Genomic DNA, 15,911 nt, shown 5'->3' on the forward strand with positions numbered 1-15,911 from the left:
GTTTCCTTTACCCATTTCAGCCTTGCATTTGCCTCCCACCATTAACACCATGGTCACTGAAGTCACCAGTGGGCACTTATCTGTTTTTATCTTATTTGACCTAAGAGACTCTTTGCCAGAGTTACTCTTTTCTATTTTAACTTCCTCCTCACTCCTTGATTTTTAACACTCCATACTTAGATTTTTTTCTTGCATCTCTGCCACTTCTCAGATTTCTGCATCCATGTAAAATAGTCATTCACACTGCTGTTTCCTTTTCTTCCTCCCTCCACATATATGATGACCTTCCTAATCTTTAAAGTCAATTGCCTTTTATTTATTAAAATATTTTATTTATTTTTAGAGAGAGAGGAAGGAAAGAAGAAAGAGGGAGAGAAACACCAAAATGTGGTTGCCTCTCACACACCCCCTACTGGGGATCTGGCCCTCAACCCAGGTGTTTGCCCTGACCGATAATCAAACCGGCAGTGAACCCTTTGGTTTACAGGCTCACGCTCAATCCACTGAGCTACACCAGCCAGGGCTAAAGTCAATTGCCTTTTAAAATAATTGTCTCAAAATAAATGAATAAAATCTTAAAAAAAGAAAACTAGATGAATACAGATTCCTCACATGAAGACATAGATGCTAGAAAGAAGGGATATGACATTTTTAAAGTGCTGTCAACCAGAATTCTATATCCATTAAAAACAGTTCTTAGGAATTTTCATTAAATAAAGACACTTTCTGATGAAGGAGAATGAGAAGGACTTATTGCTAGCTGACTGGTCTAAAACACTTGTTAAAGGATGCTGTTCAAACAGAAACATGGAACATAAGGAAGAAAGGAAGAGTTGAAACAGTAAACATCTGGATATATTTAATAACCATTGTTTTCTTGTTGAGTTACCTAAAATATATTTGATGTTTGAAAGCAAAAAAATTATAACACAGTCTCATGTATTGTACAACATAAACAGAGGAAAGGTAAAGAGACTTGCAGGCGATATGGTTTTTATGACTACTTAAGGTGCTAAAATGCTGAACCTCAGTAATTGGTGAAATATTAGGTGAATATACATATTTTTAAATTTTTATTGAATTTATTGGTGTGACACTTATTTTTAGAGAGGAAAAGGGAAGGACAAAGAGGAGGAGAGCAACATCAATGTGTGGTTGCCTCTCTTGCACTCCCTACTGGTGACTTGGCCCATAACCCAGGCATGTGCCCTGGCTAGGAATTGAACCAGCAACTCTTCAGTTTACAGGCTGGCACTCAATCCACTGAGCCACTTTCGCCAGGGCTAGATATTGCTGTTTTACAAGTAAGGTATATGAATCTGAAGTTCAAGAAAAAGGTCTAAGTTAGAGATTTAAGTTTGGGTGCCACCAGATTTCTACTTAAGCTATAGAGAGAAGAGGCCCCAAAACTGGTAATTGGGGACCTTCAACATTAAGTGGCCATGGGGAAGAGGAACCGTCAAAGAAAACTAAAGAGAAATCACTGGTGATTTAGAGAGAAAAAAAGAGTGAGATATCTTAGAAGCCAAGTGAAGAAAGTATATTAAGAAGTAAGGTCTGCCGTATGGTAATAGAGATTTGATTTTGGATGGTGGACACACAATAAATATACAGATGATGTAAATTGATACACTTGAATTTAATTGTACACTTGAAACATAATTTTTTAGGCAATGTCATCCCAATAAATTTAATACAAATAAAATAAAATAAAATAATCCTCTCAGTCCAACTAAATGAAATGATGGATTTGCCATTCTTTCATACTTTCCATTAGGTTCTTTGAATTTAGAATCATGTTACATCCAAGGTGAGAAACTGTTACTTTCATGAAGGCTACAAGTAAAGTGACTTTAGATAATTTTATGTGTCTATATAGTCATAGTGGCTGTGTCCATGGGAAATACCCTGTCCTCAGCCCCAGAGAGGGCTCCGATGGTTATCTCTGACATTATGTTAGCATGCCCTTTAAGAACCCTTTAAGAATGAGTCAAACACTCTTATGTTTCAGTGAAGGGAGTAAGTCCAGATAGTTTAGGATTTTTTTAGGGAATTGGACCTTGAAACAATCAAGATTTAGTTTTCTCTACCTGGGGAAAGAGACCTTAAAGGTGAAATAAAACCTAATTACAAAAAATAAATAAATAAATGTACATTTCTTGCACTCTTGAGTTTATAGCCAGAGATTTTTACCTAACACACATACACACACCTACACCCTTCCCCCCTCTGCTGACACATTTTCATCTTTAAGTGAAGATACATTAAACACAGAGAGAACATGTGGCATTTGGCATAGTCCAGACTTTCCATAAAATTGCCAGGAAATGTTTTGAGATTAGGGATTAAATCTACATGAAAACTCTGGGCTGTCTATGTGACCCAAATAAATTCAATAAAAAAAGAAACCTTTAGAGTCCTGAAACACTGAAAGGTTATAGTGATAGTCTACATATGTAATTCCAGATTTTAAAAAATGCTAACACTTGAAATAAATTTATTTTAAATTGAAAAAATCCCCTCAAAACTCTGGATTGTCAGTACTCATTGAGCTACTTCTTTGAGTTCTAGGGTATTAGAAGTTCAGAAAGAGTTATTAATGAGCCAATACTAACAACTATGGTCAGCTAATGGGGTAAAAATTAAACATAAGATTTAGAGAATGATGATTATACAACCAAATAACTTCAGACTTGAATTTTGGTCACATTTATTTCAGTTAAAAGTTCTGTAAAATTTCCAGTTGTACCTAATATGAGAAAGTCAGCCAAAATTGAAGGGAAGAAAGAACAAGAAACAAAACATATGTTGGTTTAGTATATTTTGAAATTAAAAGTGCCACTTTATTTTATTTTAATTAATTCATTAATTTTTATTTTCATTTGAGGATATGTTTATTGATTTGACAGAGAGAGAGAGAGAGAGAGAGAGAGAGAGAGAGAGAGAGAGAGAAAGAAAGAGATTAATCAGATGCTTCCTGTATGTGTCCTTACCAGAGATCAAAATTGCAAAATTTTGCTGTAAAGGATGATGCTCTAACCAACTTAGCCACCCTGCAAGGATGAAAGTTTAATTTAGGTAAATTACATTTCTTCTGGAAGACCCTAAGTAGGAAAATAATTAAATCAGTTTAAGTTAGATGAGTGATAATAATTAGAAATCTCGAAGAACATCTTTAAAGGATAAATATATGATTATATTCAATTTCTTCTGTGTTTTAAAGCTTTCAATTACTCACTTTTATGAAAAAGCATAGTTTGCTATTTCTAGTTAAGAAATAATAAATCTGTCAGTTTGATTCTGGGGTTCCTGGATTTTCCAGTGAACTGATATACTTTGGCAAAATTTCTCTCTTATATCATAACAAATTTTCTTTAGTCTTTGAGTATTTTGGGGGTGTCAAGTTCAATGTCTTAGTCAACAAGCAAGTCTTTTGAGGATCCACATTAAGTTGCAATGAATCAGAGTTTCAAGGGCATCCAAAATTAATCTAATCTTATCGTCTGATTCCAGGCAAGATAACAGAATTATTCTTCGCACCACTACTTCTAAAATCTGAAAGGACAGAATACTTCAGAATATATGAATGAAATACTACAGAGTTATTCTTGATACCGTTCTATCTCTTATAACCTTGTTATATAAATCAAGGTCAATAATAGATGAGGTTGTTTGCTTTGTTTCTTTTGCAAATTGGGTAAGTCTATTAAGAACTAGTCTATATAGGCTGGAATTTTAAAAATAGATGTAACCTTTATTGTATTTTTTCCATTACCATTTAGTTCCCTTATACTGCCCTCCCCCAACAATCGCCACACTGTTGTCCATGTCTATGAGTGCTTTTTCTTTTTTTCTCAATCCCTCCACCCCCTCATCTACACTGCCTCTGCACTAGCTGTCATCCTGCTCTCCATCTATGAATCTGTCCCCATTTTCCTTGTTGTTCGATTTGGTCATTAGATTCCACATGTAAGTGAAATCATAAGGTATTTGTCTTGGTCTGACTGTCTTATTTCACTTACCATAATGTTCTCTAGGTCCATCCATACTGTCACAAAGGGAAACATTTTCTTTTCTTTTACAGTTGAGTAGTATTCCATTGTGTAAATGTGCCATAGTTGTTTTATCTACTCACCAACTGATGGATACTTGGGCTGCTTCCATATCTTGGTGATTGTAAATAATGCTGCAATAAACATAGGGGTGTTTATGTTCTTTTGAATGTGTTTTGGGTTCCTTTGTATATATTCCTAGAAGTGATATTCCTGGCTCAAAAGGCAGATCTATTTTGAATTTTCTGAGGTATCTCCGTCCTGTTTTCCAGCTGCGGATGTACCACTCTGCATTTCCATCAACAGTGCAAAAGGGTTCCCCATTTTCCACATCCTCACCAGAACTTTTTGTTGATTTATTGGTGATAGCCATTCTGACAGGTTTGAGATGGTATCTCATTGTGGTTTTAATTTGCATTTCTCTGATGATTAGTGATGTTGAGCATCTTTTCATATGTCTATTGACCATTTGTATGTCCTCTTTGGACAGGTGTCTATTCAGGTCCTTTGCCCATTCTTTAAATTGGATTGTTTTTATGGTGTTGAGTTTTGTAAATTCTTTATAAATTTTGGGTAGTAACCTCTTGTCAGATGTATCAGCAAACATGTTCTTCCATTTTGTTGTCTTTTTATTTTGTTGATGATTTCCTTCGCTGTGAAAAAACTTTTTAGTTTGATGTAGTTCCATTTGTTTATTTCTTTTGTTCCCATTGCTTGGGAAGAGATATTCAATAAAGGTTACTATGAACAATGTCTGAGATTTTGCTGCTTATGTTTTCTTCTATGGTTTTTGTGGGTTTTGGTCTAGCATTTAAGTCTTTGGTCCATTTTGAATTTATTCTTGTATGTGGCATAAAAATGTGGTCTAGTTTCATTTTCTGTATGTATCTGCCTACTTTTCCCAACACCATTTATCGAATAAATTGTCTTTAGCTCATTGTATGTGCCTGCTTCCTCTGCCAAATAAATATTAGTTGACTATAAAGGTGTGGGTTTATTTCCGGGCTCTCTATTCTCTTTCACTGAGCTACATGTGTTGGGAATTTTTTAGCAGTCAATTTTACAGTGTCCTAGTGTTATGTTAGCCAATGACATTAGCATCCATATTACCATGGCTGTGGCTGAATAATCCACTTTCTTACTTGTATACGGCCAGGTTTCCTAGATCATTTCTATTTTCTTTCAGGTCTTGATCCTGTACACACATGGTAATTCATATACCACTTAAAATAAGACTAACAATATTTTCTCCATTATTTTAGTCAGTAGAAAACATGTCTTTATTTAAAAATAGAGTTGTCATATGACCCAATAATCCCTCTTCTCGATATCTATCCCCAAAACTTGAAATCATTTATTTGCAAAGATATGTGCACCTCTATATTCATTGCAACATTATTCATGGTGGCCAAGACATGCAGACAACAAAGGTGTCCTTTGATGGAGGACTAAGTAAAGAAGATGTGGTACATAAATACATTAGAATACTACTCGGCTAGAAAAAAAGATGAAATACTGCCATTTGTGACAACGTGGGTGGATGGACCTTGAGAATATTATGCTAAGTGAAATAAGTCAGTCAGAAAAAGCTAAGAACCATATGATTTCACTCATATGTGGGATATAAAACTGAAACTCTGAGATACAGACAGACAACGGTATGGTGGTAACCAGAGAAAGGAAGTAGGGCAGTGGTAGAGGGTAAAGGGAGGCGAGTATATGATGATGGAAGCTGATTTGACTATGGGTGGGTACATAACAAAAAATACAGAGTATGTATCACTGTAATGCACACTGGAAACCTATGTGACCCTATTAACCAATGTCACCCCAATAAAATAAATAAAAAGAAAAAGATATAGCTAAGAAAACACATCACTTGATATAATCCTTGGAAATTGAACATTAGACCAATAAATCAAAATACTTTATAGTTACTACAGATTATAGTTTGAGAAAACATGAAATCAGATTCTATTCTGAATTTCATACAGTCTTGAGCTATCATACTTTTTTCAATGTGGTATCTAAAGATGAGTGCTACATTCATTCATGTTGAGTGATGCAAAGGTGCTAGGAAATGTTTTAAAAGGGATTTTCAACCAGTTACCCTCTGAAGAAAGATGCTAGTCTTTAGATTCAAGAAAACTCCACATTTCAAATAAATCTGTCCACCAAAATAAAAATACTCTCCTGACTCAGATGACCAAAATAAGCCTCCCACCCTGGATAGCTCATTTACTATCGCAAGACTATAGATCCAAGGCATGGATTAAGAGAGATGATTGCGACACCAAAGTCCTGGAGACTTTTAAGAAATATTTTTTTCTTTTACACCTTAGCATATAAAAAGTCATCATCAGAATTTCCTAGGGTAATATGATCAGCATAGAAATAATAAAGCAATGGAAAATGAGACTTTTTTCTCTATTGCAATGCAGCTTTTGGGTGCTCAAAAAGTCCGGAGACCTGGAATTTGTGATGAAGAAGTGCTGAACTGTCTGTGATGGGTGTTGGTGACCAGGCCAGGGAACATGAAGTCTCTATTTGTTCAGACCACAAAGCATCCTTTGTTAGAAACTATTAGGAGGGATCTTCTCTTAGAACAGTTTATGTCATAATACAAAAACCTCTGAAAATGAAATTAATGTACCTACTTCAAAGACCAAAATGAAATCCTGCATTTTTCAAGCCACAATTTTGGAAAAGCTTTAAAATTTTCTTTTTTTGTTAAAAAATAAAGATAAAAGCTAGTGTTTATTGAACAATTATTATGTGCCAGGCTCAGCTAAATATAATGTAGTATATCCATATAGTGTAATATAATATTATTCCAATCACAAAATGGCATAAAGTACTGAAATATATTACAGCATGGATGAACCATTATGCTGAGTGAAAGAAGTCAGACACAAATGACCTCATATTTCATGATTCCATTCATATAAAATATAAAAAATAGGCAAGTACATGGGGAGAGAAATTAGATTACTGGTAGCAAGGGGCTGGGAGTAGGGGGAAATAGAGTGTGACTATTAATGAGCATATTCGAATGTTTTGGAAATGATAGAAATATTCTGGAATTAGGGATGATGGTAACACAAATTTGTGAACATATTAAGAACCACTGAATTGTACACTTAAAAAAATAAAACCTTGCTTCCTGAGCCTTTTTTCTCCTTCTAAATAACAGATTAGCTGGAATGAAAAAAAAAAAGGATTAGAGAGGAACCTGTTTTTGAGAATTTAATTATCACTTATAGGTGATTAAGATATAAATTAATAACAAATACAAGATAGAGATAATTATCATGGATGTGAAGCACACCAGTATTTTATAAAGCTTTTTGGCCTTGTTTTTCACTTACAGTCTTTAATTCAATGACTAATTTTGTTTCAGGTGCCAGTGTGTATTATTCTTATTGACATTCTATTTCATGAGGTTGGCATAAAGTTCATAACTAGGAATGCTGAGACATCAGTAAATGAAGTTGATTGTTCTATGGTTTCTACATTAATGTTAGGATGAAAATTTTTGTAGTAATAAAGATAACACCTGTTTGGGGTAAGCATTATTTTCCTAAATAGCTTGAAGCATATTTTTCTTTCTTGAATTTCTGTATTGGAGGTATGGTTTACTTCAGTGAAATAAAAGTTGATTAGTGTTGATAAATGTGACCACCACCTCACATATAAAACATTTACTCACCCTGAAGTTTTTCCAATCATTACCTCTTATAGGCATCCAAAATTAGGATTTCTCTCTGATAGATTTGTTTTGCCTATTTGTAAATTTTGAATAAATGGATAGACAGCATGCTCTTTTTTAGAGTAGCTTCTTTAGTCCCACATAATATTTTTGAGGTTTACTCATGGTGTTCTGTATATTGGTAGTTCATTCTCTACTTTTTTTTGTTGTTGTTTTTGCTAAGAAGTATTTTATTGTATGAATGTGCTACAACTTGCTTATCTGACAGTAATTTTGAAAAAAAACTCTTATGTTATATTCTTCCCCAAGTGTTTTTGTGCACACATGCTTTAATTTTTCTTAATATTTATAACAAAACTACCAATGATTTTCCAAGGTGTTATATTAATTTACAAGCTCACCAGCAGTGGATGAGTGTTCTAAGTTTCTCCATGTCCTCCCTAACATTTTATTTCATTTGTCTTTTTTAGTCAATCTAGTGGGTATTAAATGGTACTTAATTATGCTTTTTCTTGACTAATGATTTTGAGTATTGTTTAATGTATTTATTGGCCCCTTGAATATTTTCATGCCTATTGCTTATTTTAATAATTGTTTGTAGTTATTTATTTCTAGGTGCTCTTTATGTATCTGGATTTAATTCCTTTGTGTAATGCAAATATTTTCCTCAGTGTGTAGATTTCCTTTTCATATTTTTAATTATATATATATTTAAAGATTTTATTTATTTATCTTTAGAGGGCAAGGGAAGGAGAGGGGGAGAGAAATATCAATGTATGGTTGCCTCTCATGCATCTCCTGCTGGGAACTGGCCTGCAACCCAGGCATGTGCCCTGACTGGGAATCAAACCATGATCCTCTGGTTTTCAGACCTACGCTCAATCCACTAAGCTACACCAGCCAAGGCTTAATTATATATATATATACCCCCTAGCTATTTTCTACCTACCATCTATGCTACTTATTTTCTGTACCTTCTTCCCCCTTCTCCTCCCACTGCCCTGTTGCTAACCCTTCATGTGATCTTCATTTCTATGGTTTGCTCCTGATCTAGCTGTCGTCTTAGTTTGGTTTTGTTTTAGGTGTGGTTGTTAATAATTGTGAGTTTGCTGTCCTTTCACTGTTTATATTCTTATCTTCTTTTTCTTAGATAAGTCCCTTTAACATTTCATATAATAAGGGCTTGGTAAGGATGAACTCCTTGAATTTGATCTTATCCAAAAAGCTCTTTATCTGTCCTTCCATTCTAAATGAAAGCTTTGCTGGATACAGCAATCTTGGATGTAAGTCTTTGGTTTTCATGACTTGGAATATTTCTTTCCAGCCCCTTCTTGTCTGTAAGGTCTCTTTTGAGAAATCTACTGACAGTCTGATGGCAACTCCTTTGTAGGTGACTGTCCCCTTATCTCTTGCTGCTTCTAGGATTCTCTCTTTCATTTTAATCTTGGCTAATGTAATTATGATGTGCCTTGGTGTGTTCCTTCTTGGGTCCAACTTCTTTGGGACTCTCTGAGCTTCCTGGATTTCCTGGAAGTCTATTTCCTTTGCCAGAATGGGGAGGTTCTCCTTTATTATTTTTTCAAATAAGTTTTCCACTTTTGGCTGTTCCTCTCCCCCTTCTGGTACCCCATAATTTGGATGTTGGAACGTTTAAAGATGTCCTGAAGGTTCCTAAGCTTCTCCTCAGTTTTTTGAATTCTTGTTTTTTCATATTTTTCTATTTGGTCATTTTTTTCTTCCTTTTGGTCCACTCCTTTGATTTGAGTCCCAGTTTCCTTTCCATCACCATTGTTTCCTGTGCAATTCCCTTTATTTCAATTAGTTTAGCCTTCATATGTTCCTCTAATTTGTGGCTAAAATCAACCAGTTCTGTAAACATCCTGATCACCAGTGTTTTGAACTGTGCCTCTGATAGGTTGGAAATTTCTTGTTCACTTAGATTTATGGGCTATGGGGCTATGAGTTCCACTTGAGCCATGTTTTTATCCGTTTCCGCCTGTTAAGTATGAGGAGAGGAGCATTAGTTGTTCACCAGGGTGGGGCTACCCAGGTCGCTGGTTTGTGATGCTGTATGTGGGGGCAGGAGCAATAGTGGTCCCCTCTGCTCTTTCCCGCAGCTGGGGCCTGCTCGGTCTGTCTCAATGCTCGCTCCTTCACTGGTTTATTTACCTATGTGCAAATGTGTGACCGGGGTTAGCCGGCTGCCTTGCCGCCTTCACTGGGTCCTCCCCTCACTACCCCACACCTGGGATTCACCATTGGCTGCCTGGGTCAGGGGATCTTTTTTGCCCGACCCGCTCTGCTGCTGGCTCTGCCCCCCTTACCGGTCTACCTGAGTGGTGCGTTGTTGTTGGACTCCCATGTTGTTCAATTTTCTGTGGTTTGACTATGTTTATTGTTGCTAAAACTTTGTTGTTTTTAGATTTGGTTGTGCGAGAAGGCAAAGTGTTTCCACCTATGCCTCCATCTTGGCAGAAATCCTGGCTTAATTATATTTTTGATAAGCAAAGATTTTTTTGTTTTATTTTCTTTTAGAAGCTTTATAGTTTTAGCTTTTCATTTGGGTCTAGGCTATTTGAAGTTAATTCTGTATATGGTGTGAGGGAGGCTGTAATATTTATCCAGTTATTCCAGTGTCATTTACTGAAAAGTTTTTTCTTTCACATTTAGATCTTTTTAAAAAATTCATTGACTATATATATATATGTATATATATATAAAACTATATCTGAAATGAACTCTGTTTCATTGATCTATTTACCTGTACTCATGACCCCTAAAACCCTGTCTTGACCAGTATAACTTTATAGTGTATGTGTATATATATACACACAAACACAAACACACATACATACAAACTGGAACTTGACTCAGCTTTGTTCTTTTTTTTGAGGATTATTTTCCTATTCTGTTATGCATTTAAATATTATTCTAATTGTTAATTTATATTAAAAAACAAAAAATTTGTTGGTACCATGACAGGAGCTACACTGAATCTATAAAACAATTTGGGAAAACTGTGTTTTTAACTCTACTGTTTCTTCATATTTATGAATGTAGTTTATATGTCCATTTGTTAAGTCATTTGAAATTTTTCTCAATAATATTTTGCAGTTTTTGGTGCAGAGGATCTACATTTTTTTTTGTTAAACTTACTCCCATATGTTTTGTGTTTTTACATGTTAATATAAATGGTATTGTTCACAAAATTTATGTTTTATTTTTTGCTGTTATAATATAGAAAAAGAATTGATTTTTTAATATTGACTTAGTATCCTGCTACTTTACTCATTTCTTAGACCTAGTCATTGTTTGTTGCGTTCCTTAATTTCCCATGTACAGGATGGTGCCATCTATGAATAAAGAGTTCTTTTTTGTGTGTGTTTTCCTTGTTTTGGTATGATCTTGTATTCCTTCCCTTATGGCCCTTGTTAAAACTTCAAGTATGATGTTGAATAGAAACAGTGAGAGTGGAAATCTTAGTGTAGTTCTCAGTATCAGGTCAAAAGCATTCAATATCTTACCTTTAAATATAATGTTAGTTATGATTCTGAGAAAAGTTACACTAAAAAAATTTTCTTAAATTCCTAGATTCCTCAGATGTTTATTTTTAAATCATGAGTGTATTAAATGGTTCTTCTGCATCTATTAAGATTATATGATCTTCTTCTTTATTCTGTCAATATGATGAATTACAATTTTGTAACTTTCTACTTTTCAAATTTAGGCATGAAAAATCATATACTTTTTTCAATCTACTGCTTTAACTGCACTTCAAAAAAGATATATTGTATTTCATTAGTCAGTATGAAATATTTAATTTTTTTCTTTGATTCAGGGGTTATTTACATGTCTGTTATTTAATTTACATGTAATTTAAAAAATTTTATTGTTATAGATTTCTAATAATATTTCTTTGTAGTCAGAGAATGTGCTGTATAAGATTTCAATCTTTTGACATTTATTAATACTTATTACATGTCATAGATATAGCCTATTTTTATGAAAATTCAATAAGTACTCAAAAAAGACTTCTAGCCAAGATGGAGGCATAGGTGGATACACTTTGCCTCCTCTCATAAACAAAAGAGGGACAACAACAAATTTAAAAACAAAAAACAACTAGAACTGTCAAAAATTGAACAATATGGAAGTCCAATAACCAAGAAGTTGAAGAAACATTTATCCAGACTGGTAGGAGGGGCAGAGAGAAGCCACTGGGTTGGAGTAGATGCACTGCAAGGTGGTAGCTGGAGGACTGGGCAGGCAACATGGCAGCTGGCAGTCCCACATTTGTGTGTGGATAAACTGGGAGGAACAACAGGGGAGTAAGACAGACTGTGCAACCCAAGGCTCCAGTGCAGAGGAATAAAGCCTTAAAACCTCTGGCTCTAAAAATCTGTGGGGGTTGCTGCAGTGGGAGAAACTCCTGCCTCATAAAAGAGTCTGTTGGAACAACCCAAGGGATCCTAGAATGTACACAAACTCAGTGACCCAGAAATCAGCACCAGAAGGGCCCAATTTGCTTGTGGGTAGTGGGGGAAGTGACTGAAAGCCAGCTGAAAGCCAAGCAAGTGGCATTGTTCTCTCTCTGACCCTTCTCCTAGAGACAGTGCCACAATACCATGGTGTGAGTTGTCCTGCCCTGGTGAATACCTAAGGCTCTGCCCCTTACAAGTAACAGGTGGTCTGAGATAAAGAAATATGGACCAAATGAAAGAACAGATCAAAACTCCAAAAAAAGAACGAAGTGACAAAGAGATGGTCAACCTATCAAATGCAGAGTTCAAAACACTGATAATCAGGGTGCTCACAGAAATGGCTGGATATGGTCCCAAAATAGAGGAAAAAGTTAAGGCTGGGCAAAATGAAAAAAAAAATACACGGGGAACCACCAGGGAAGGGAAGGAAACTGGGACTCAGATCAATTATTTGGAGCAGAAGGAAGAAATAAACATTCAATCAGAACAGAATGAAGAAACAAGAATTTAAAAAAATAAGGAGAGGCTCAGGAACCTATGGCATGACTTTAATTGTTCCAACATCTGAGTAGTAGGGGTGCCAGAAAGGGAAGAGGAAGAGCAAGAAATTGAAAACTTGTTTGAAAACATAATGAAGAGGAGCTTTCTCAATCTGGCAAAGGAAATAGACTTCCAGGAAGTCCAGGAAGCTCAGAGAGTCCCAAAGACACTAGACCCAAGGAAGCATACACTAAGGCACATCATAATTATATTAGTCAAGATGAAAGATAAGAAGAGAATCTTAAAATGCAGCAAGAGAAAAAGAAACAGTTACCTACAATGGAGTTCCATTAAGACTGTCAGCTGATTTCTCAAACAAAACCTTACAGTCAAGAAGGGGCTGGGAAGAAATTTTGAAGTCATGAAAGGCAAGGACCTACATCCAAGATTACTCTATCCAGCAAATCTATCGTTTAGAATGTAAGGGCAGATAAAGTGCTTCCCAGATAAGGTAAAGTTAAAGAAATTCATTATCACCAAGCTGTTATTTCTATGAAATGTTAAAGGTACTTGTTTAAGAAAAAGAAGATAAAAACTATGAACATTAAATAATGTCAAACTCACAAATATCAACACCTGAACCTAAAAATCAAAACCAAAAACAAACTAAGCAAACAACTGGGACAAGGACAGAATCACAGAAATGGAGATCACATGTAGGGTTATCAGCCAGTAAGAGGAGGGAGAGAATGAGGAAAAAGGTACAGAGAAGAAGAAGTATAAATGGTAGGTAGAAAATAGACAGGGGGAAGTTAAGAATAGTATAGGAAATGTAGAAGCTAAAGAACTTATATGTACAACCCATTGACATAAACTAAGGAGGAGGGAATGCTGGTAGGAGGAGGGGTGGAGGGCAGAGGGGAATAATGGAGAGAAAAAATGGAACAGCTGTAATAGCACAATCAATAAAATATACTTAAAAAAGAATAAATACTTGAAAAGAATATGTATATTTTGCCTTGTAGCTTTAATATTCTATAAATGATAATTAGATTAAGGTCATTTATAGTATTGTTCAAATATTTTATATTATTATTTTCTTGATATTCTGTTAATTACTGAGGAAGAAGTAATTAAATATTACATGTGGTTGTGAATATTTTGTCCACTTAATCTCTTAATTTTTTACATTTGTATTAACTATTCCATATGACCGAGAAAGATTTTTGTATTTATTTCCCATAGCAAGCTAACTTAGAGGCAAAAGATGTTTTAATTCCAAGTTTGCCATTTTCTCCTTTCCTCATATATTTTGGGACAAATAATTTCCATTCTTTCTTCTTCACTCTCCCATATGTAAAATGGGAGTTTTGTGATAGGTGAAGGGGATCTAATATTTTTCTAAAAGTTGAGGAAGTCCTACCTACCCTCAATTTTTAGCTCCACAGCCTTACCAAGATGCTAATTGAGAAATTAAATAAAAAATATACTGGTCATTCTTTTGTTGGCAGTCTTTGTTTTCTTATTATCTACCCATAGAGAGAAAACACACACCTAAGAAAGTATTCTAAAGACCAAAGGGAAAATTCTTTCTACAGACAAAACTGGGAATCAAGATAGTTATTAAGTACAGTATGTAAGAATTACTGGAGCTAATCAGTTAATTCTGTTTTTGTCCTGTTATTTAACAAATATTTACTTGGTATTTGAGGCTGCGGTTGAACTTCCTTTTATAAGAGTTGGACCAGGGAAAAGATTTGCCAAAATATCAACTACAGAAATGAATCTAAATACTTTCCAAATGTGATTACCTGGGAGGAGTTCAGAGTAGTGAAAAATGAAGGAAGGCTGGGGGTGGGTGGCTCAGAAATGGGAGTTGCTTTGTGGATCAGGAGCATGCATAACTTGGGTTTGGCTTCCATTGGCTGTGGGTGTGAGGGGCCAGGTTGAAGAGAATGGGCCAAAAGTGAAGATTTAAAGCTAGAAGCAGGCTAATTTTAGATTTGAGACCTTAGAGACAGAAAAGATTCACAGGATAAAATTACCAAAACCATTCCCCTGCCAGTTCAGAGAGAAGATTAGATATAAAACTGACCTCAACAAAAGGCCAGTTTTCAGCCATTGCTCTAGGCCCTAAAATAGTGATGCTAATAAAATTTAGTTCAAATAGATAACATTCACATGAAATAAAATACTTCTTTCTCTTTAAAAGAAGCTGGGTAAAACATATTTTGATTTTGAGATCAAGAGAAAAGTGTTCTAGAAATGTCTCCATCACCACATTTTCTCGATAGTGTAGTTGCTGTGCTTTGCTCTGAATGTTCCTTGTCTACAGGAATGGGGCTATGAATGTGTGTTTGAGTATTTGTGTCATAATATCCCAGAGGAGTATTTCCAATATGCTAGATTGGTGCAAGTCCACATTGTAAAAGGGGAAAGAAAAAATAAGGACATGTATCTCTGGGCCCTCTGTATGTCCTCTTTGGAGAAGTGTCTGTTCAAGTTTTTTGCCCATTTTTAATTGGATTTTTTGTCTTCTGAGAAAGAAGGAGCTGCTACTCTTTGTGACAGCATGTGACAGCATGTAACTGGAGTGTATTATGCTAAGTGAAATAAGCCAGGTGGTGAGAGACATATATCATATGATCTTACCTTTAACTGGAACATAATCAACAACAAAAAGCAGACAAATTATAACCAGAGACATTGAAATTAAGAACAATCTAACAATAACCAGAGGGGAGGGGGGCGGGTACAATGGGGGGGAAGGGTTTTCAGGAACAACTGTAAAGGACACATGGACAAAACCAAGGGGGAAGGTGGAAGCAAGGGAGAGAGGTGGGTTTGGCTGGGGTGGGGGGAAAATGCAGACAACTGTAATTGAATAACAATAAAATAATTATAAAAGAAAAATAGGGACAATATGAGTTTTTTAAATAGAGCTAATATCATCAAATGTAAACCGTTTGCCTTAATTTTGAGATAAATATTTCCCTATAGTTTTATTTTTAGAATATCCTTTTTGAAACAGATATTATAGTGCATGTGTTTATCTTAATCTTTATTTATTTTTTGGTACATGCCTTTTTTATCACCCTTCTTGGGAAAATTAAATTTGACCAAACCTAACATAAATCTTTCCATTAAAAATGAGTTCATGACATTCAAATTCAAGGTACCAGTGCTTCA

Source organism: Artibeus jamaicensis, unplaced genomic scaffold (genome assembly GCF_021234435.1).
Source record: "Artibeus jamaicensis isolate MK-2021 breed Jamaican fruit bat unplaced genomic scaffold, CSHL_Jam_final scaffold_916, whole genome shotgun sequence".
Lineage (NCBI taxonomy): Eukaryota > Metazoa > Chordata > Mammalia > Chiroptera > Phyllostomidae > Artibeus > Artibeus jamaicensis.